The 23,008-nt window shown below is 38.1% G+C and overlaps 1 protein-coding gene and 1 non-coding gene across 3 annotated transcripts in view; one reads left to right on the forward strand and one right to left on the reverse strand.

The window, feature by feature from the left end:
- ARB2A (ARB2 cotranscriptional regulator A) overlaps positions 1-23,008 on the forward strand; it is a 483,367-nt gene that overhangs the window by 154,570 nt on the left and 305,789 nt on the right. The gene's annotated exons all lie outside the window — the stretch shown is intronic.
- On the reverse strand, positions 2,719-2,825 carry LOC133774777 (U6 spliceosomal RNA). Its single transcript, XR_009868154.1, has one exon. It is a non-coding gene; the product is annotated as a U6 spliceosomal RNA (small nuclear RNA).

Here is a 23,008-nt window from a genome sequence, read left to right on the forward strand (position 1 = left end):
GCTTCCTGGGACTAAGGGTTGGTTTGGTGGGGCACCCGGTTGCTTCCAGGGTAGCAGGATGGTGGACAGATTAATCAGCTTTCCTGAGGACCTATAAAATAAAAGCCCTTCTGAGGGTAGGCCTCTCAAATGCTTCCTGATGCCGTTGGAGGGTAGGTAGAAAAACTGCCTCATTTTCAGGCCTGGGATGGTCAGGCTGCCATGGGCAACTGCCTAGTGACTTCACAGGACCCAGAGTGAGAAGGTCTCAAGACGGCATCCTGTAGCAGGTACTTGGATGCAGGAGTTCACAACATACACTGAACTTTTGCTGCAGGATAACGTAGTAGAGTGGTAAGCTGGCCACTCTTCCAACTGGGCTCTAGGCCTGCAGGGCAGCAGGCTTTCCAGTGTTAAGTACATCGGTTATCTGTGGTGTGAGTAAAGAATCCTGGAGCCTCCTGCTCAGCCTCTCCCTCCCAAAGTTCTTGATTCAGGGTTAGGGTTGCTCTTGAGCAATGGGATGATAGATTCTTTGTGCCCATTTCCCTTCCTTCTAAGGCTGTCATGTCCTTCCTTGGACTTCAGTGTCTCTGTCATTTCCCCCTGGCACTGACACTCTTTCTAACACATCATTGAAATAGCTTTTTGTTTTTGTTTTGTTTCTTTGTTGGAGATGGAAGTGTGCCAGGTAACTCTCCTCAGCCATCTTGTTGACACCTCTCCCCTAAATCCAATATAGCCTTGTAAGTACATGTTTTTTAAGTGCAGTTTCAGTGACGAATAGTCCCTCTATAATTTGGACCTTAAATTTCTCCATAACCAAATGTTTTGTAGAGTTCATGTAGTAGTATTCATCACACTAGAATATTTTAGGATTGTCTCTTAGAAATTATACTAATTGTAATGAGACTAAAGTAAACAATACATAACTTAGTTAATTCTGATATGAATTCAATACTTTCAAAGTTGAGTTAGAAGCTTTTAGTTTGTAAATCATCTGTTTCCCTTATAAGCTATGTTGTAATTTTCTGTTAATTTGTTGATTCGTTTTTCTTATTCCATTTTAAATTTTTCCCCCAGGTTTTTGATAGATTCCTTTGTAACGCTGATGATTGCACCATCAGTATTTTTTCCCACAAATGCACAGGCGTCATTATAAATGGTTCTCTAGAACAGGAATTTTTTTTTCTTTTTAGGAACTGGTATAGTAAACTTTCTGGTAGCATCTTAACTCTGCCTTCAAGTTCTATTTTTTAAACAAATTACTGCAAGGTCTTGCTATTTCAATGTAAGCATTACAAACCTGGTGACAGGGACATTTTAATAGTGTTCTTAGGGGTACCTATGGTGAATAGATAGTAAGAAAATAGAAGCACTGTATTAATGTAGGATATAGCTTTTGTTTTTAAAAGTAGTAATGCAGCAGCTCACTTGGCTAATCCTCTGCGTGCGGCGCCGGCACACCGGGTTCTAGTCCCGGTTGGGGCAGCAGATTCTGTCCCGGATGCTCCTCTTTCAGTCCATCTCTCTGCTGTGGCCCGGAAAGGCAGTGGAGGATGGCCCAAGTGCTTGGGCCCTGCACCTGCATGGGAGACCAGGAGGAAGCACCTGGCTCCTGGCTTCGGATGGGTGCAGCGGCCACTTGGGGGGTGAACCAATGGAAAAGGAAGACCTTTCTCTCTGTCTCTCTCTGTCTCTCTCACTACCTCTGCCTGTCAAACAAAAAAAATAGTAATGCCAAATGGCAGCCTATGAGAAATTAATATTCATATAATATAAGCAGAAGATGTTATATGACAATCAATACATGATTAGTGTTCAGATATCTCAAAAACACTAAAGTGCTTGGTACTTTTAAATACACCTTTGTTCAAGTGACTTCATAGGGCTTGAAGCTTTTTTTTTTCTTTTGGTCATTATTGAAAGTATTTGTGAAAATAAAGAAATGCTTATTAAAAGAAGATGCTATTTTTCAGCATTGCAGATAAACTACTAGTGAGCTTTTTGGTAATAAGTTGATAAAACTAAGTGTAATTATTGGTGTGAATTGTCATCTGTTTAGATGGCAGTTTAGTGATAGCTCCCCAAATTTAATCTACATAATAATATTTTATACCAAATTCCTTTCTTAAGAATTTATGAAATTTATATAAAAGTACTTTGCAAAAAGTATATATATATATATGTATATATATATATATATATATATATATATATATATATAAGAATCCTCATAGCAGCAGTTTGTAATAACATAAAAGTTTCTAACCACCTTATATGTCTATCGGTTGGGAAAGGTAGTATTTGATTAAATGATGATGAGCATTTCATGGAAGACTATATATTTTTTTCAATTTTTTAAATTAAAAAATTTATTTATTTATTTATTTATTATACTTGAACAGAGGTATATTTAAAAGTGCCAAGCACTTTTCGTGTTTTTGAGGTCTCTGAGAAAATAATCATGTATTGATTGTCATACTACATCTTCTGCTTATATTATATGAATATTAATTTCTCATAGGCTGCCATTTGGCATTACTACTTTTAAAAACAAAAGCTATTATTTAAGAAATACAAACTTCATGCATTTCATAAATATAACTTTAGGAATATAGTGATTCTTCCCTTCATATCCACCCTCCCCCCCGTATTTCCACACCTCCTCCTCCCTCTCCTATTCTCATTCTTATTTTTTACTAAGATCTATTTTAAATTAACTTTATACACATATGAAAAAATATGGAACACTTCATGAATTTGCATGTCATCCTTGCATAGGGGCCATGCTACTCTTCTCTGTATTATTCCAATTTTAGTATATGTGATGCCGTAGCAAGCACCTATGTGATTATTTAAAAGAGCAAGTTATGTGTGTTTATTCATATGAAATGATATGTAAGAGTTATTGGATGAGAACCCGAGAATGTATACACATGTGTGCATATGCATTGACATTCCTGGAAGCTTTTTCAAGAAACGATGAGATTGCTTCGTTTTCATTCCATTTTCAATTTTTTTTCCAAGTTATTTTGTTCTTTACCGTAACCGGGTTTTATATTCATATAATATTTTATTTTTATAATTAACATATTTTAAAGGAAATATTCATGAAATATCTTTTGTAATACTGTGGTTACTAACTTACCAATTTCTAAAAAAATTTAATAGATAATAAATGTTTGTATATAAAACTGCAGGCAACTAATTAAAATAATTTATGTATTTTCCTTCAAATGATTAAATTTAGACCACTGAAAATAATATTTCAATACTTCAAAAAAGTTATTTAATGAATGCTAGTTGTTTTCCTATTTGAAACATTGGACTACTGAATTGTAAACTGAAACCAAGATCATTAATCTCAAGATTGTATTTGTTTATTTTTAAAGATTTATTTATTTATTTGAAAGGCAGAGTCACAGAGGAATAGGGACAGACAAAGAGATCTTCCATCGGCTGGTTCACTCCCCAAATGACCGCAACTGCCAGGGCTGAGCCAGGCCAAAGACAGGAGGCAGGAGACAGGAGCCTGGAGCTACTTAGAGGTTTCCCATGTTGGTGGCAGGGCTCCAAACACTTGGGCCATCTTACACTGCTTTTCCCAGTTGCATTAGCAGGGAGCTTGATCAGAAATGGAGCAGCCAGGACTCGAACCAGTGCCCATATGGATGGCAGAATCATAACCAGTGACTTAACCCGCTACACCAAGATACCAGACCCTAATTCCAAGATTTCAAAGTAAACTTTCAGGGGAAAAATATAAGTTAATTATATATTACAGACTTCAGAAGATGGTTGAAATAAAAAATTCCAAAGTTAACGATAAAAGCCTAGCACATTATTGAGCTGACAAGGTATATGAGGCCAGATCAGCCCCCTTGCTAACAAAAGAAAACAACAAGATGACAGCTGTAGTGTTTGGAGAGAGGTTGTTAACAACAGCTTATTCTGTTATAGTTTCAACTCTTGACAGAAGACAAGCCTGCTTCTTGCCTCATGGCAGATGTATCATTACCTCCTGACCCTGTCATGACTGATTTGGGCTGGGGGCAGGGGTTGGGCTAGGGAGAGCTGTGTTCAGTTCTGAAAATCTAATTACCTTCTACGATTTTATTCACCTATTTTGAGACAGATCTGATAAGCTTTTTATAATGACTCTTTGCATTTAGACTGCCTCAAGTAGTGAACTAGTTAACTGTGATTAAGCCTATATTTAAAATATATATGATATATATACTATGATCAAGTGAAGAGTTTGTTCTAATAGTGTAGAGCACCCTGATATTTTGAAATTATCATGAAAATATTATAAGTCCTCTTGTGTCTAACATCTATTCTTCTACCTGTATCTACACCCGATTTCAAGTAGCTTTCAAGATAGATCTAGGCCTTTTCACTAAGAAGAGGTGAAAATAGGAGGGACTTCACAAAGTTGGTGGAGAAAAGTGGAATTAAAAGGAAAGTTTATTTTGGTGCAAAAAAATTTAAACCCAGGCATAGTTTGTTCATAGTATGTGTCTTCCATGAACTTTTTGAATACTCATTATATACTGGGTTTTAAAATGATTAGGGTACCAATTTTACATGCAAAATATTGGTTATAATATAATTTGGTTATAATTTAGTCATTCTGCTTCTCAATTACATGTATATATGAATTTTTCTGTGGTTTTTTTTTTTTCTTGGCTACCTAAGAAGTGACTCTGGAGACAGAGAAAGAGAGGCTGTAGGTTTTTGAAAGTATGTCAAAAGCCTTGGGGTTTGTGTATGATCAGAATTTCAATGGAGGTTGAAATGAGTTTAAATGCATAGAAGGCAAACATAAAAATCTTGTTTAATTTCTGTCATGTTGTTCTTTTTTGAGTCACTCTGATGTCTTTTCAAATCTGCTTTTCTCTTGAGCTTTGTGCTATCATATCCATGATCTGACTGTTTTTCTCCTTTTTATTTCATTGCAACTGCTGATCCCCTTTCTGTGGTCCTTTCTTTAATCAGCTGAAGCTGTCTGAATTGCTGAATCAGAGCTGCTTTGGGTATGAGAGAGTGTGCACGTTGAGATTGGGTGGAAGGTACCACCTCCTGCAGTTATCATCAATGCTCTGGACACTTTCAAAGACTGGAAAAGCCATGACTTGCTCCAGGGTTAAACTTTTAATGTAACTTCCCAAGAGAAAGTGTCATCAATAAAATGAAATAATTAGTTGACAGTTCTTGAGCAGCCTAGGTTTAACAAAAGGTTAAAAATAGATCAGGTTTGTATATCTCATTGTAGTGGTTTCTTTTCTTCTTTCTCTTTTGCATTTTTGTTTATCTTGAACATGATTGCTAAAGCTCATTTACTTCCAGTGATAATCCCTTGAGTTTATTTAATTTGAGGGAAAGAACTAAATGGGAAACAACATCAGCCTTTAGTAGTACGAAGTCATCCTAAATTTTATTTGAAATATGGATAGTAAATTATAGAAGTAGGTAATTTATGAAGGTATAGTTTGCATTGTAAAAGTCAACAACCTTTTTTTTATTACACTTTTATTTAATGAATATAAATTTCCAAAGTATAGCTTATGGGTTACAATGCCTTCCCCCCTCCCATAACTTCCCTCCCGCCCGCAACCCTCCCCTTTCCTGCTCCCTTTCCCCTTCCATTCGTGTAAAGATTCATTTTCAATTCTCTTTATATACAGAAGATCAGTTTAGTACATATTAGGTAAAGATTTCAACATTTTGCCCATATAGCAACATAAAGTGAAAAAACTACCATTGGATTACTAATTATAGCATTAAATAGCAATGTACAGCACATTAAAGACAGAGATCCTACATAATTTTTTTTCAAATTAATTAATTTTCTATGCCATTTCCATTTTAACACCAGGTTGTTTTTTTTTCATTTCCAATTCTCTTTATATACAGAAGATCAATTCAGTATATAATTAGTAAAGACCTCATCAGTTTGTGCCCACACAGAAACGCAAAGTATAAAAATACTGTTTCAGTACTAGTTATAGCATCACTTCGCTTTAGACGACACATTAGGGACAGATCCCACATGGGGTGTAAGTACACAGTGACTCCTGTTGCTGATTTAACAATTTGACACTCCTGTTCATGGCGTCAGTAATCTCCCTAGGCTCTAGTCATGAGTTGCCAGGGCTATGGAAGCCTTTAGAGTTCGCTGACTTTGATCTTATTCCGATAGGGTCATAGTCAAAGTGGAAGTTCTCTCCTCTCTTCGGAGAAGGGCACCTCCTTCTTTGATGGCCCCGTTCTTTCCACTGGGATCTCACTCACAGAGATCATTCATTTAGGTCTTTTTTTTTTTTTCCCATGATATCTTGGCTTTCCATGCCTGCTATACTCTCATGGGCTCTTCAGCCAGATCCGAATGCCTTAAGGGCTGATTCTGAGGCCAGAGTGTTGTTTAGGACATCTGCCATTCTATGAGTCTGCTGTGTATCCTGCTTCCCATGTTGGATCTTTCTCTCCCTTTTTGATTCTATCAGTTAGTATTAGCAGATACTTGTCTTGTTTGTGTGATCTCTTTGACTCTTAGACCTATCAGAGCTATCAATTGTGAGCTGAAATTGATCACTTGGACTAGTGCGATGGCATTGGTACATGCCATCTTGATGGGATTGTGTTGGAATCCCCTGGCACATTTCTAACTCCACCATTTGCGGCCAGTCCGATTGAGCATGTTCCAAATTGTTCATCTCCTCCCTCTCTTTTTCCACTCTTAGATTTAACAGGGATCACTTTTCAGTTAAAATTTAAACACCTAACAATAATTGTGTGTTAATTACTGAGTTCAACCAATAGTACTAGAACAACAACAACAACAACAAATACTAAAAAGGATAAAGTATTACATTGTACATCTAAAGTCAGGACAGGAGCTGATCAGACTTTAGATGTACAGTGTAACAACCTTAAGATTATATGTGTTATAGTTATGTAATAAATAAAATAATGTTAAATAAAATTATGTTAATGTGCATGAATTTAAGGATAATAGCCTCCATATATATTTATAGATGTACGCTAGCTGTCTATATTATCATTCTGATATTACTTGCTTCTGATATTACTTGGCTACATTCAACTATTTAAATGATACCAAAAAAGGAATTTTAAAATTATTAATGCCAATATACATTACCTATTTCAATACATTCTAGCAATTCTAACTCATGTCCAATTATGAGTGCTAAATTTATTTATTTATTTATTTATTTTTGACAGGCAGAGTGGATAGTGAGAGAGAGACAGAGAGAAAGGTCTTCCTTTTTGCCGTTGGTTCACCCTCCAATGGCCGCTGCGGACGGCGCATCGTGCTGATCCAAAGCCAGGAGCCAGGTGCTTCTCCTGGTCTCCTATGCGGGTGCAGGGCCCAAGGACTTGGGCCATCCTCCACTGCCTTCCCGGGCCATAGCAGAGAGCTGGCCTGGAAGAGGGGCAACCGGGATAGAATCCGGTGCCCCGACCGGGACTAGAGCCCGGTGTGCCGGCACCGCAAGGCGGAGGATTAGCCTGTTAAGCCACGGCGCCGGCCCATGAGTGCTAAATTTAATACAGACTCATTTACTCCGCGATACCCAGGAGCCAGGACGTGGCTCCTACATGCATGGAAGGAGCCCAGTTATCTGAGTCTTCACGGCTGACTCCCTAGGTCTTCATTAGTCGGAAGCTGAACTTAGCTGTTGAGCCTAAGTTCTCTCAAGTGGGACACTGGCTTCTTAACTGGCATTTCAACTGCTAGGCTAAAATAATCTGTCTCTTCTTTTTTGCAGAATAACTTCCTTTAATTGAGACTTTTAAAAGGAATTCTGATTGGAACAGAATAGTATTTTGATTCATGCTAATAGCTTAAAAATGTACTGCCCTTTTGAACACTGTGTGTTGTTTGTGATCAGAAGCTTAAAGAAATTACATTCTTCTATCAGAACAAACTTGAACTACTGGTAATTGTTATTTTTCCTGGAAGTTAACAAATTACAGCATCAAAGCCTGTACGGAGCAGTGTATAGTATAGGTCATTTACTGCTGTAGGCATTTTCTCTCTCTCCAGGATGAGTTTGTTTAGTTTCTTTCACTTTCTGCCTGTGGCATGGAATGGTGAAATTCAGACTTGCTCTTCTCCAAGGAATCTCCCAGGTTGAGGATAACTTAAACAAAATTAATAAGTGATGTTTCTTTTTCATTATCAACCATCCAAAGCAATTTGCAGTTTTGCAAGAAAAAAAAATGAGTTGTGTAGAAAGTACTTAACTATACATGAACAAGTTTAAAGCCATGAGTCAGTTTTAAAAGGTAGTATATTTAAGATAGTCAGTACTATACAAAGTAAAAAATATTGGGTGCCAGCACTGTGGTGCAATGGGTTAAAGCCCCAGCCTGCAGTGCTGGCATTCCATAAGGGCACCAGTTCAAGTCCTGGCTGCTCCACTTCTGATCCAACTCCCTCTACTGCACCTGGGAAAGCAGCAGAGGATGGCCCAACTCCTGGGGCCTTTGCACTCAACGTGGGAGACCCAGAAGAAGCTCATGGCTCCTGGCCTTGGATTGGTCCAGTTGTGGCCTTTGTAACCATTTGGGGAGTGAACCATCAGGTGGAAGGCTTCTCTCTCTCTGTCTCTCTTCCTATGCCTCTCTGTAAATCTGTATTTCAAATAGATAGATAGATAGATAGATAAAATGTTGACCCAATAACTTCTCAAAGCTGCTCCATTTCTTATTCTGGTGGGGGAAAAAAAACCTTAAAATTTTATCTTGAAATGAAAAACTAAGTGTAGGCGCTTGCCTTTTATGATTAAATTAAATGGACCAGTTCTCTTAGCCAGATAAGATAGAGGTTTAGTTACTTGAGAATGCTTATTGCAAATTTTATTTTTTAATGGAATCATTTTGCTTAAGCATTTTGTTATGATATATTACAGTTTTTTAGGAGAAAAACTTGATGCTTAATCTATATAAATGCTATGAGCAATGGGATTTATTTGCTTTTGGAAGGAGACTATGTATAAAATTGAATATAAACAATTATTTATATAACAATGTAAGTAATATAAATTCCTTTGTTTTTAAACCTTTGAAAAAAATAAATCTCCGAGAACTTTTGGTTTACTATTGTTCCACATAGACTTTTTTCCCCCAACTTATGTACATTGGAATTTTTAATAGCAGGTAATTCTAACATTAAGAATTGCATATTCTAAATGCTGGAAACATTTAGAAGAAAGTCTCACAATTATTAAGATTCATAATGTATAAAATGTTATACTTCAGCATCGTAGATACTTTAGTTTTACAAATTACTACATTACTTTGTTAGAAGGAATGTACTACACTGCATCTATAACAACTTGCATTATAACAGTGATCCCATTTTGACAAATTTTCAGGGGTACACCTGTTTCCCACTAACCTGTGAGTTCATTTAGGTCAAGGACCATACATTTCCACCATTGCTTCAACTACAATTTGGTGGATAGAAACTTAGGACTTACTAGTTGTATGTTTTGGTCAAGTGTCTTGGACTTAGTCTCCATTTTTCTCATTCATAAAATGAGCATAATAGTAATGCAAAGCTCATAGGATTATAGATGGCAAGATGTATGAAAAACACCTCTCATTGTACTCGAAGCTGATCCTAAAAATTTTTTATGGATGCAGAGATGAATAAATTTCATTTGAAAAAGAGAGAAATGTGATGATTTGTGGCAGGCACTATCCTATTTGTTAAGTCTGTTTAAAGATAAACATTTGGGGCTGGCACTGTGGCATGGTGGGCTTGGCCTCCATCTGGGCATCTGCATTCTATATGTGTGCCACTTCCTGTCCCAGCTGCTCCTCTTCTGATCCACCTCTATGCTTATGGCCTGGGAAAGCAGGGGAGGATGGCTCAAGTGCTTGGGCCCCTGCACTTGTTGGGAGATCCTGAGGAAGCTCCTAGCTCCTAGCCTTGGATCGGCCCAGCTCCAGCTGTTGTGGCCATATGGGGAAGAGAACCAGCAGTTAGAAGACCTTTTTCTCTGTCTCTCCCTCTCTATCTATATCTCTGCCTCTCAAATAAATAAATAAAATCTTTTTTTAAAAAAAGGTAAATATTTATGATTTCAGTACCCCATTCTTAAATAGGAGTATGATATATATAAATTCTTATTATAATGATTGTTATGTGATGAATATCTACTGAATGTTCATAGTGATGGAGGTGGAGATAGTAATTAGTGTTTTTTTTTTTTTTTCAATTTTCCTCTATGAATCTTAACACTTTATCCCCTTTCATTTTATAACATGAGTGTGTGTGGGGGGGTCTTTCCTGGTCATCTGGTTGGATTGGCAGTGATTTTTCTAGGTCCCTATTATCAGCTATTCCATGGACCCAGTGGTCATGGGATTCAGTTAGTTTTTTTTACACTGCCGTGGAAACTTTGATGGACTTCTGATATTGTCACAGAGGAAAGTGTTCCTAGAAAGTAAAAACACAGTAAGGTTCGGCAAAGGTTTTTTTTTTTTACCTAGACTTATTAATGGCAAAAACTTTGTTCTAAACTTATGACTCTCTCAAATCTATATTTCTACCCCTTCATCAATCCTCCATTTAATCTATAGATACATTGAGGACCCATCACTGTTGTAAATTTACAGAGAGCAAGTAGTGGATAAAGATAGTGTTCAAACTCAAGACATTGTAGTTTTATGAAAGGAGATGGGCAAATTTAGTATTTGTGCAATGTATCAAGAGCTTAAGCATAAGATACCCTGCGTAAGCATACTGAAGGCATCTCTTGACTCCTCTCCAGGAGTAGTATATACATGAGGTTGTCAAGTGTGAGGAGGCATTTGGAGGAGGGAGAAGTATCCAAGACAGAGGGCTGAGTTGGGTAAAGCATGAACAGGGAGTTGGATGTGTGTGAGAGAGACAGTATCAGACCGAGAAACAAAGATCATCAGAACTTGATATGTCCTCTTCAGTTATTTGTATCTTGTCATATTGGATATGGAAGGGTTTCTAAATGGGAACATGGTCACATTTGTGTTTTACAAAGTTAATTCTAGCACAAATCTGTGAGTGGTCAAGATGCTGTTGAGGTAATGGATGTGAGCAATATGGTATCCCTTACTAGTAAGGAATCAAGGAATCTATATAGAACTGGAGTGAAAAACAGAGAGGAGCAACTGGACCTGCTGATTGATTGTGGAAATGAAATAGGGAAAAACCTGGGTTTCTGACTGTGTAATGGGGGAGATGGTGGTATCATCAATTGAGCCTGGGAGTAATGAGGAGTGGGCTTCTCATATTGAGGGGACTGAGAATCAATTTTAGACAGGCTTTTTTGGAAGAATATATACCATCATATTAATCCTAAACCTTTTGTTTGGAATAATGCCTTTGACTCCAGTTTCTGACTTAGGTAAGTTGGATCATGCAGATGCCATGAAGAATTAATTTAGCTATGAATTTAAACCCCTTGCTGTGTGTACAACATTAATAGTATCTCCTCATATCACACAGATTAATTTATACTGTGATTTAACTTGCTATTACATCTGTATTCTCTTTTCTCTGAACCTCTTTGGTGAATAGCTACTAAGCAGTGAGCTCTTCAGATTATTGTGGAAGGAACTGTGAATGGCAGTTGACATGGTTGTATAGAACCCATTATGGGACTGAAGAAATACTTGCATTTCATTGCGGGGGTGGGGGGGTGGGGGGGTGGGGGGGTGGGGGTGGGACTCCAATTGAAAAGGAAACAAAGTTGCTAAGCCTTCCGTATCCCAGTGACTCAGCATTTCCAACAATCCAAGATGGCCCCCGGGAGAGGTACCTAGCCTGACAGGAGACTTCCGTATTCATGAACAGTATGTGTCCTCGGCTGTGATAGGCCCTTGAGGGCGTGCCCGGCTCCTGTCCTGCCTTACCTTTCAGCTGGTTGGCTCAGTTCCCTTGTGGCCTGGACAGCCTTCTTTCTGTGTCTATAAAAGCTCTTCCCCTCCCAATAACATCGAGAACCCGGCTGCGCCCTGGGCGTTGACTGATCTCCTGGTTCTGGTGTGGTTCCTTTGCCGCCACACTCATCATCCTGCTTGGCCCCTGAGCTCCCCAGGCTGGCCCTGAGGAGCTCTATCAGACCTGCTACCCCGTGACAAGCAGCATCACATGTGTTTAGTTGGATGAAATCTGTCTTTTCCTGTTGTTTAATGATGTAGCAAAGCAATCAAATAGGTGAATATTTAAGGTATGAACATGCAACATTTATAATACTATAAAGGTGTTCTTGCTGTAATCGCCTAAAGCATTAGCTGCTACGTTTAATTTTTAAATTGACATCGCAGAGACAGTATATTTTCTTTATGCCGTAAGTAATATCCTCGTCTCTTTAATGATGGTGGTGTGCTAGATGTTCTAAACTGGTCTTCGTGGATCTTCCATTGATTTTATAGATTCTATTTTGATTTTTTTACTTGTAAAACATTTTTTTTCAGGAGAGTTTTAAATTTACAAAATAAAAATTATGGGGTGGAAATACAAAGAGTTTCTATATAACCCTCACTCCACTTCTGTTATTAACAGGTGTATCGCACTTTAAATCAAAATGTAGGAAGAATTCAACTTACCTCCTTAAGAAACTAATCTTACTTTCCTTTTAATTTAATTTGTTCTGCTAATTACAATAAGAAATATGATGTTGGTAAAGATTTATCACGGTGGTGTTTTCAGTGCTGAATTATTTTTGTATTACTATACATATTAATAGATCATTAACTGCTTGGAGAATGAAGAGAGGAGGTTACTATTATTAAAGTGTTGCTATTAATTGGAAATGCAGCACTAGCCAAATACCTGGCACATAAACGTAGCAGCAGCGTTTCACTCCATGTGTATGTTCTAATACAAAAATCTCAGCCAATTAGCAGGCTCAAAAGGGGTTTTCCTCTCTTTGATGTCCCCCTCCACGCTACTCTGGCTGGAGGTCCTTGCTAATAAATGCTTTTAAATCTAAAAGTAAATAAAAAAGAGCAGATGTGGAATAGACATTATATATCTAGTCAAATGATCATTGAGATCCTTTTTTTACATAGGAAATAGACATAAACCAGATGTTTGGATGGTCTGTTCCCTGGATTGGAGAGCATGGAGGCTTGGGGATGTTGGTGAACTGTAAATAGGAGTAAAGGAGCACTTCAGAAAACAACCTGTTTGCAAGAAAGAATGTACACGTTCCTGCTAGGTTTAGAAACATGCTTATTTTCTGTCTCTCATTGAAATTGCATATCTTTTAATATTAGTTAAAATATTTTGGGAAAGCAGCTCTTAGAACTTTTTTCTTCTAGAGGGCATTCTGATACCCTCTATTGATTTTTTTTTTTAAGATTTTGTTTTATTTTATTTGAAAGGCAGAGCAACAGAGAGAGAGAAAGCAGGAAAGATAAAACATTTCAACCCACTGGTTCTCTCCCCAAGTGGCTGCAATGGCCAGGGCTGGATCAAGCACTCGGAACTCCATTCCAGTCCCCACCATGGGTGGCAGGGACCCAAGTTCATGGGCCATCTTCTGCTGCCTTCCCAGGCACATTAGAAGGAAGATAGATTGGGAGCAGAGCAGGTAGGACTCCAGCTGGTGCTCTGACATGGGATGACAGCATCACAGGCAGGGGCTTGACCTACTGTGCCACAGTGCTGGCCCCCTTGTTTTGTTTTTTTTTTTTTTAAAGCTATGTCTGGTATTAGTATAGCCTTGCCTTATAGTTGTGCTTCTCACTAACTTGCTCTGGATGTTAGAAAAGTTATTTTGTCTAGTTAGGCATGTCTCTTCCTGCTGAGATCTCAAAGGCACACTTAGAGGAGCTCTGAAGTCTTTGTAGCACTGATGGTATCAAGTATAAGAGGTTTTCAAAACATTTGTAGAAAATGCATATCATGAAAAAATTATTCATGGATTTCAAAACATTTTTGCCTGATATTAACTATCTTTTTTAATAGTTAATAAGCAGGGCCGGCGCCACGGCTCACTAGGCTAATCCTCCGCCTGCAGGGCCGGTACCCCGCGTTCTAGTCCCAGTTGAGGCACTAGATTCTGTCCCGGTTTGCTCCTCTTCCATTCTAGCTCTGCTGTGGCCCGGGAGGGTAGTGGAGGATGTCCTAAGTCCCTGGGCCCTGCACCCGCATGGGTGACCAGGAGGAGCAGCGCAGCGCGCCAGCTGTAGTGGCCATTTGGTGGGGTGAACTAATGGAAGGAAGATCTTTCTCTCTGTCTCTTTCTCTCTCACTGTCTAACTCTGCCTGCCAAAAAATAAAAATAAAAAAATACATAGTTAATAAGCAGAAGCTAGTGTGGTGTACCTAGTTAAGCCTCTGCCTGTGATGCTCGCATTCCGTATAGCATGTATTCATGTCCCGGCTACTCCACTTCCTATCCAACTCCCTGCTAGTGCTCTTGGGAAAGCATTGGAAGATGGCCCATTGGTAGATTGGGCCATGTGGGAGACTCAGATAAAGCACCTGGCTTTGGCTTTGCCCAGTCCTGGCCACTGGGGCCATTTGAGGAATGATCCAGCAAATAGACGATCTTTCTGTCTCTCACTCTCTCTAACTCTGCCTTTCAAATACATTTTTAAAATCTTTTAAAAAGATAGTAAAACCCATGGTATATTCATATATAAAAACAAATATTATATAAGAATTTTAAATTGTACATACTTACAGGATTCTATATGATGTTTCAACGTATGTATAATATCCAGACAGAGTGAGTATGTTTATGGTTTCAAAAATTTAGCATAAGTACAGCAATATTATCTGTAGCCATCCTACTTTTCAGTAGAACCCCAGAACTTCTTATTCCCAGCTAGGTGATAATCTAGTTCCTGTTAATCAGTCGTTCTCCATCTCTCCCATCTCCATTCTCTCTTGAGCCTCTGACAACCACCATTATACTTTAACTCCTTTGAGGTCACCTTTTTATAGAATCCACATATGAGTTAGATCATGTGATATGTGTCTTTTTGTGCTTAGCTTAACATAGTGATGTCCAGTTTCATCCATGTTGTGATGGCAAGATTTCATCCTTCTTCAGGCTTAGTAGTGTTCCAGTGTGTATATGTACCACATTTTTCTTTATTCTTTCTTCATGGGTGGAAATTTAGGTTTTTCCCATTTCTTGGCTGTTGTGAATAGTTCTGCAATGAACAAGGGAGTGCAGACATGTCTTCAGCATAAAGAAATGAAATACCCAATAGTGTGACTGCTGGATCAGGTGGTAGTTTAATTTAATTGCTTTCTTTTTAAATTATGTTTGTTTTAGACTAGTGTCTGCTAATTCTAACTTCCCCCAGCATGGGAAGGGGGAGACACAGCAGACTCATAGAATGGCAGATGTCCTGAATAGCACTCTGGCCTCAGAATCAGCCCTTGAGGCATTTGGATCTGGCTGAAGAGCCTATGAGAGTATTTTAGGCGTGGAAAGCCAAGACACTCTGGGGGAAAAAAAAAAAAAAAAAAAGGAGACCTAAATGAAAGATTTCTGCGAGTGAGATCCCGGTGGAAAGAACGGGGCCATCAAAGAAGGAGGTTCCTTTCTCTGAAGCGAGGAGAGAACTTCCACTTTGACTATGACCCTGTCGGAATAAGATCGAAGTCAGAGAACCCTAAAGGCTTCCATAGCCTTGGCAACTCATGACTAGAGCCTAGGGAGATTACTGACGCCATGAACAGGAGTGTCAAATTGTTAAATCAACATCAAGAGTCACTGTGTGCTTATGTCTCATGTGGGATCGGTCCTTAATGTGTTGTCCAATGTGAAGTAATGCTATAACTAGTACTGAAACAGTATTTTTACACTTTGTGTTTCTGTGTGGGTGCAACCTGATGAAATCTTTACTTAGTATATACTGAATCGATCTTCTGTATATAAAGATAATTGAAAATAAAAAAAAAACTTGGTTTTAAATTGGAAATTGCATAGAAAATCAATCAATTTTAAAAAAATATCATGTAGGGTCTCTGTCCTTAATGTGCTGTACATTGTGAATTAATGCTATAACTAGTACTCCAACAGTATTTTTCACTTTGTGTTGCTATGTGAGGGCAAACTGTTGAAATCTTTACTTAATATATACTAAACTGATCTTCTGTATATAAAGATAATTGAAAATGAAAAAAAATTGTTTGTTTTAAAGTTTTTTATTCATTTTCATTTTAATTAAAGACGGGAAAGAGAGAGAGAAAGAGAGAGGGAGAAATTGAAATCCCATTTGCTGATTCACTTCCCAAACGAAGCACCTGGGTTGAGCCAGGCCAAAACAAGAAGCTTGGAACTCAATCCAGGCCTCCGGTGTGGGTGGCAGGGATGTGACTGCTTCAGCAATCCACCTGTGTATCCCAGGGCGCACAAGTAGCAGGAAGCTAGAATTGGAAGCAGAGCTGAGACTGAAACATAGGCACTCATTGGTCATTTCTTCATATAGGTTTGATCAAAATGTTGATATTTACTATATTATATGATTCCTTTTCAAACTGACATTACTCTTTTGCATCTGTTGAAAACCGAAGGCATAGGTAGAATTATGGTCATGAAAAGGGTCAGAAGAGAAGAGCAAACATGATTGTGATCCAAAGTATTTATCTTTCTTTTATAGCGCACACCATGTAATAATTATATATTACTGCTGAGCAGTGTTCATACCCAAAAAGTGTTTATCAATTACTGCCTGAAAGATTCATCCACTATCATCTATAAATCTGTTTTTACCATTGAAAAATTACTCTTGACAAGTAGATTAGGATTTTTCTGAAAATAAATGTGTTGGTGATATGACAGTTTTGCTGATTCATCTTTTCCCTTATCTGGTTTTTGCTCCTAGGATCCTTTAAAGTACGTGTTTTTTGTTTGTTTGTTTGTTTTGTTTTAAGATTTACTTATTTATTTGAAAGTCAGAGTTACACAGAGAGAGAGTAGAGGCAAAGAGAGAGAGATCTTCCATCTGCTGGTTCACTCCCTAATTGGCCTCAACTGCTGGAGCTGCACCGATCCAAAGCCAGGAGCCAGGAGCCAGGAGCTTCTTCCAGGTCTCCCACATGGGTGCAGGGGCCCAAGGACTTGGGCCATCTTCTACTGCTTTCCCAGGCCACAGCAGAGAGCTGGATTGAAGTGGAACAGCCAGGACTAGAACCGGTGCTTATATGGGATACTGGTGCTTCAGGCCTGAGCATTAATCCACTTTGTCACAGCACCGGCCACTGTTTTTTGTTTTTAAGCTTTATTTATTTATTTGAAAGGCAGAGTTACAGAGCGTTTTGTATCTGACTACATTATCTCTTATCCTGTATTCTACCAATTACAAATTTTGATTCCTGGTCCCACTTTCCCACCAGTGCAGGCCTTTTTGGTAGCAGGTGATGGCTCAAGTAATTGGATCCCTGCCATCTACGTGGGAGACCTGGATTGATTTCCCAGCTCCTGGCTCTGGCACCAGTCCAGCACCAGCCTTGTGGGCATTTGTGGAGTAAACCAGCAGATGGGAACTTCTCTGTCTCACTCTCCTTGTCAGATTTAAAAAAAAAAAAAAAGCAATATTTTTTGAATTCAGATTCTGTTATCTTTGAATGTTTTTTAAGTAATTGCCAAATTAGTTTCTTGAGATATGTGGTTATTATAAGCAATATTATAATGTTTGATGGATTGTTTAGATAACATTGTGGTACTTTTATGCATGTTGAGGATTCCTTGGACAAAATTAATAATAAAACATATATGTTGAGTTATTTATCAAATACATTGACATTTATCCAGAACAATGATGGCTATGCTGTTTTTTTCCAACCATTCTCCCCTGATTCTTTTTGTTTTTTTTCCAATCAAAAATATATTTCACAGGGAGTTGGTTATGTTTAAGCAGCGTTTCTTAACTTAGAACTATTGGCACTTTGTTGTGTGTCATAGGTTGTGTAGAGGCATCCCTAGCCTCTATCAACTGGAAGTCAGCAGAAGTCCCTCAGTTGTCACAATCAGAACATCTCAGACATTGCAAAGTCTGTTAAAGTTTGTGTAGAACAACTCTTTACTGTTCATACAAAAGTGTGGTGTAAGACTTTGCTGACCAGCTTTTTTTTTAATTCGACATCAATGGTGGAACTGACATTGAACCACATTTCTGAACAATGTTAAATAATAGCATTATCTTTTTGTGCTGATTTTTATAAAGCAAAATACCAGCTAGGGTCAAAGGACCTAAGTCGACTGGAATGCTCACATGTTGCTAGTAAAGTGTAAATTAACGTTCCTCACTGGAAAACTGATAATATGTATTAAAAGTTGAATGCCCATGCACCTTGTGACCCAAGAATTTCATTTCCAAATAATAATACATACTGATCCAGTCAACAGAAATAATCCAAGAGCATAGAAAATAGTAAAATGTAAAATTTTACACGATGAATGTTATGTTTGTTTTAAGTACATTGCATTTTTTGGTAAGATTCTTAAGTCCAGGTGTTTGGCACATCAGTTAAGATACTACTTGGAGTAGAAAACGACCCAAGTGTTTGGGCCCCTGCACCTGCATGGGAGATCCCGAGGAAGCTTCTGGCTCCTGGTTTTGACTCAGCCCAGTTTTGGCCATTGCACTCATTTGAGGAGTTAACCAGTGGGTAGAAGAAGCTCTCTCTCTGTCTTTCCCTCTCTCTGTCTATAATTCTACCTCTCAAATAAACAAATAAAAAATCTTAAAAAAAAAAGATACTGCTTGGTGCATGCCCTATTGATGTGCCTTGTTCAAGTTGGATCTTTCCCTTCCTATGTAGATTGTACTGTAGTTGAAACACTTGACATTCCTTGAACTTAGGTGGTGCTCGTTATTACATTACCTGTGCTCTTGCTTTTCCTTCCATCCAAAAACCTTCTTCCTATTCTCCACCTGTTAGAATTTAATATCTTTTTCTTAAGTAGGTCATTCTTTGGTAAGTATATATAAGCAACCCCTCCCTCCCTCCCCCCTCCCGCGATCATCTCTCCCTCCCTCCTCCCTTCCTTCCTTACTTCCTTCCTCCTTCGGAGGAGAGGGAAAGGGAGAGAGGGACACACAGAGGCTGACAGAGAGACAGAAAAATCTCCCTATGCCATTTCACTCCCTAAATGCTTACAACAGCTAAAACTGGGCTGAGCTAAAGTCTTAAGCCTAAAGCCAAGAACAAGGAACTCAAGGGACTCAGCTCCTTGATCCATTACCTGCTGCCTCCCAGGGGGCACATTAGCAAGAAGCTGGAATCAGAAACAGAGTTGGGCTCAAACCCAGGCACTCCAACATGGGATGTGGTATCCCAACCAGAATCTTAACCTCTAGCCAAATGCCCACCCTAATACCAGTCTTTCTTATGTTGTTTTAGTTGTGATTTCAGTAGGAGTATTTTATACCTACTGTTGTATTTTTTATCATGAAGGTTGTATTTTTTATTGAAGGTTAGTGTGAACATGGTTATATGTACCTTTCTGGGTTTGGGAGTATTATGTAATTGAAGGTGCTGAGAGTCTGACTGGTGGACAATTCTTTCAGGTTTCCACTATTGTACAACTTCTAGTTTCATGCCTTACCAGTTACTTCCATTGCAAAGCTCTCATAAAGGTACTTTATCGTTTTCTACATCTTATCAAGCATATTTATAATCACCTCTGAAATAAATTTTAATTCTGTTAAAATGTAGACAATGAAAAAATTTCAAATCCCCTTTCCAGGAAGAGATTTTATAGGCTATGTGTACTTTATTAGTAACTGGTGGTCAGCCATGATCTTGGAGGTAATAAAATATTAACATGTTTCTAGACCTTTGAAACCTATTGGGTAAAAAAACCCAAGATCAATTGCAATTTATATTGACTGAAATGAGTGTCATTTCCTGTCTGTTCATATAAGTGTTATAATCCCATTAACTAGTGAAGATCAAGTTGAGATGTCTGGTGCCTTAGAGAGCATGAATATGTCCACTTCAGTCCTCACCAGTCTGTGGTGAACACTCTCCAACTGGTGATTTACGCCTAGTTTAAGAGTGTATGCCCAGGGGCCGGTGCTGTGGCGTAGCTTGGAAAGCCACCTTCTGCAGTGCCAGCATAGCATTTGGGCACCAGTTTGAGTCCCAGCTGCTCCGCTTATGATCCAGCTCTCTGCTGTGGCCTGGGAAAGCAGTGGAGGATGGCCCAAGCCCTTGGGCCCCTGTACCTATGTGGGAGACCTGGAAGAAGCTCCTGGTTACTGGCTTTGAATTGGCACAGCTCTGGCCATTCTGGCCAATTGGGGAGCGAACCAGCAGATAGAAGACCTGTCTCTGTCTCTCTCATTCTCTCACTCCCTCTCTCTCTCTCCTCTCTCTCTCTCTCTCTCTCTCTCTCTCTGCTTCTCCTTCTCTCTCTGTGTAACTCTGACTTTCAAATAAATTTTAAAAAAGAGTATATGCCCAAATTATTGAACAATATACTTAACATAGAATTAATCATATTTATATAAAATTAATTGAAAATAGATCTTAGTAAAGAATAAAAGTGAGAATAAGAAAGGAAGAAGGGGTGTGGGAGTATGAGTGGGAGGGTGGGCACAGTGTTGGGAAGAATTACCAAGATCCTAAAGTGGTAATTGTGTAATATATGAAGTTCATAACTTCAAAGTAGTATAGTCCTTCATGCATTCCTATGTAAGTACTTATAAGGGTACAGCTTAACAACTTGCCATAGGACCTCAAATTCCCTTAAGCTGGCCTATAAAAATAGCAACTTAAGTGCTATAAAGATCAAATGGATAGGATTAAGTGGTAAAGTGACCACATAAATAGGACTAAGAGTTTGGAAACAGTAATAGAAGAAAAAAGTAGTGAAGGCTCCAACATGGGAAGCAGTCCATACAGCAGACTCATAGAATGGCAATCGCTCTAAGTAGCACTCCAACCTCAGAATCAGCCCTTAAGCCATCCCAGTCTGGCAGAAAAGCCCAAGGGGAGCATTTCAGGCATGGAAAGCCAGCATACTTGGCAAAATATGTTCTACATAAAGGACTCCTGTGGATGAGACCCCAGTGGAAATAAGTGGCCACCAAAAAGGATGTACTTTTCTCTGAAGGGAGGAGAGTACATCCACTTTGCATAGGGCCTTGCCAAGCTGGTGGATCTAAAAGGCTTCTATAGCCAAGGCAGCTCATGTCAAGAGCCTTGGGTGATCACTGATGTCATACATAGAATATCATTTGATAAATAAACAACAAGAGTCACTGTGCACTAACTTCCCATGCAGGACCTCTGTCCCCAAAGAGTAGTATCATGAAACTTAATAGTGAAACTCAAGGATCACTTCTTTTTAGTGTATTAAATGGAAGATAACATTATGTCTCATAAGTTATAGTTGTGCCTAAGTGCTCACAAAAAATATATATCATACTTGGGTTCCTATTTAAAGACAATTAAGTTTCTAAAAGGGAAGAAGGGGGAAGAAGGAAGGGAAATGAAGGGGGGGGGAGTGAAATCACCTTTGAGAAACAATAACATAGTACAGCCCTTTTCTAGACTGTTGAGGAACAGTTCTCAGTTTTTTTTTTTTTATTCAATTCTTTCTTTTCTTTCCTCTTCTTTTTCTTTCTTAGACTAAACAGGAAAGGGAGGAGGGAGGAGGGGGAGAGTGGATAGGAGGGAGGGTATAATGGGATGAATTAATATGTTCCTAATGTTGTATTTATGAGATACATACAAATAAAAATTAAAGAAGTGTATATAAAGTAGCCTATAACTATTGACCGTCATTTTGAAGAGAATTAACTTTATACTTATGTAATTGATGAACTCAGCTCTATCTGATTCTATCTTTTGAATGCTTCTCAGAGTTGTTAGCTTAAGTACTTCATTTAGAACAGAATCTAGTTTGAGTTTCATTTCCTACAGTTTTAGAACAGATTTAACATTTAACTGTTATTTTATTTTATTGTATTTTTCTGACTTGTAAGAAAAAAATTATGTTGTTTTAATTTTTTTTAAGTTCTTGTAACAGTATTTTCTGCTACTCTTTGGAATAAAGAAGCCAACAATTTCACTTTCCTAAAGCAACTTGTTTTACTTCTACACTCCATGCTTCTGGTGTTGGCACATTTTTTTGTACTACTATCTCTTGCATAAAGAATTTTATATTTTTTACAGTGTAAAGGTTATAGGCAAATAGCCAGCTGTCACATTCTTGAGGTCAGATATAACCACCATGGATGAGATGCGCTGTTTTGGCTTCATACTTCTTGCCAGATTGCTAAGCAGATGTTGTAGGCTATAATTCAGGAAACTGGGACCTCTGGAAACATTCCCTGAGAGTCGCTTTTGACATCTCTGAATCATTTATTTAAAGGTAATTAGTTCTAGTAAAAATTAAAATGCATTGATATGAAAAGAACAGAATTATTTTATAGTGTTTGGGAGTTGTAATGATGATTGAACACTTGATTCTGGATGTATATCTAATGATAGGAAAATATTTATTTTAACTAGGAATGTATTGCAATTCAATGCTTTCCCTCTTTGTTAATTTGGAGATTATTACAAAAAGTCTGATACCAAGAAATAGTCTTTTAATAGAATTTATGGACTCTCAATTGACTTGTGTTACACCAAAGAACTTATAAACTTTCTGGTTTTATAAAAAAAAATAAGAAGGCTGTAAGAGTATTATTTTTTTCTTTAATATATCCCAATGCATGTCTTGATAATTCTCCCATGTAGCCCATCAATATTTTTGTAGGTAATGCAGTTTTTGAGAATTAACAAAAAAACGCCATTATCTAAATTTGAACCAATAGACAATACTGTTCTAAATTCCTAGTGTTTTTTTTTTATCTTGTATGTCTATTATTATGAGTGGCACAAAAGATAAAATTTAGATGTATATTGCTGAACTCTTCTGATGTAAAAGTTGGAAAAACACTTTTTTAAAACATCTGCTGTGATAACATTTATTTAGATCTTTTTCAAAGTAATCAAAGGAACCACATAACTTGTATTCATAGT

This window comes from Lepus europaeus, chromosome 15 (genome assembly GCF_033115175.1).
Source record: "Lepus europaeus isolate LE1 chromosome 15, mLepTim1.pri, whole genome shotgun sequence".
In the NCBI taxonomy this organism is placed as follows: Eukaryota; Metazoa; Chordata; class Mammalia; order Lagomorpha; family Leporidae; genus Lepus; species Lepus europaeus.